This window comes from Equus caballus, unplaced genomic scaffold (assembly GCF_041296265.1).
Source record: "Equus caballus isolate H_3958 breed thoroughbred unplaced genomic scaffold, TB-T2T unassigned-0002388, whole genome shotgun sequence".
Classification (NCBI taxonomy): domain Eukaryota; kingdom Metazoa; phylum Chordata; class Mammalia; order Perissodactyla; family Equidae; genus Equus; species Equus caballus.
Window position 1 is genome coordinate 27,501 of NW_027222295.1, and position 1,451 is coordinate 28,951.

Sequence of the window (1,451 nt, forward strand, 5' to 3'; positions counted from 1 at the left end):
GGAGAGAACGGGCCGAGGGGGGCCCGCGGGCAGAGCGAGAAGAGCGGTCACCGTTCGCCATGAACGTCCGTTCCCTCGTCTGGCACGGCTTAGCCCGGCCCGGGAGAGCACAGCATCACCACATCGATCAGCAGCATAACGCGAGGGATCCCCGAGCAAGGGAAGGCCGGCTGAGGACAGCGAGCGGAGGAGCCTGCTTCAGCCTCACCGGCCCCCCTCCTCCTCTAGCAAGCGCGGGCGACGACCCCAGGACGAGAACGCCTGACACGCACTGGCACGGAGCCGGCGGGACGGGGTAAGTCGCGACCGCACCCCGGGTGCCGGCAGCAGGGAGTGCACGTGGTAGAGGACCCCGCGCCCCTAACCCCGCCGCCCTCGGGTACCAGAGACCGAGACGAGGTGGCACCACGGTCGCGGGGACGCCTGGAACGCACAAGAGCCTGGCGCGCAGGCCCCAGCGGGCGGCTCAAGCGGCGGGGGTGGAAACGGGCGTTCCGGTTCTCGGCCAGAGCCCGGAGACCTCCCCGCACACGCATCCAGGCACCCGGAAGCTCTCGGGCGACTGTCACCCGAGCAGAGCGTGTCAGCACTTATCTGGCGGCACAAAACCACCCATTCAGGGGCAAGAATCGCCGCGCCCGGAGACGGGGGCCCACCCACAGGATCACGAGGGGAACCCTGGATCACGGCCTACGGCCAACCAGACCCCAAGCACGACCCCATCGCCACCAGGCCCGGAGCTCCCGGGGCCATCTGGTCGACCCCAGAAGCGTGGCGGCAGGGGGAGCCGGGGACAGCCTCCCCGGGCCGCCCGCGCGGGCCGGGACCGGTCGGTCCCTCCCTCTGAGTCGCCGGGTCAGGACTTAGAAAAGAATTCCACGGAGGAGCCTCCGGCGACCGGGCCCGGGGCGGGACCGTTGGCTCCCGTCCCTCAGCCGGGGCTCCACCTACGCCTCGAGCCGGCCCCCTCCCACCTCCGGACAAAGACGCGACCCGCGAACTCGGAGAGAGAAGTCCGGTCCGACGGCCCGGACCCACCCCGGGCACGCGTCCCGGCCGGGGACGCCCTCCCCGGCCCGCCCTCGAGGGCTCCCGGGGCCGGTCCACGCTCTTCTCCAGGGCGGGACTTGGACAAAAAACTGCCACGGAGGAGGAGGCATCCGAGGACCGGGCCCGGTCCCCACCGCCAGAGCCGGTCGACTCGGAGACCAGTGGGGAAACAGGCCAGCCCGGCGGCCGAGCCCGTCGCGCCCTCCACGGGCCTCCCCCGCAAGGCCCCGGCCGGTCCCCCACCTCCGGAGCGGGGCGCGGAAAGGGGATCGGCGACGCGGAAGGCCCGACCACCGGGCCGCCCTCAGGACGACGGCCGGGCACGGGACGAGTTCCCCTCGCCCGTTCCCCCGCGGTGGCCCCCCCACCCCAAAAAAAAACGGGGTCGACCAGCAGCCGCC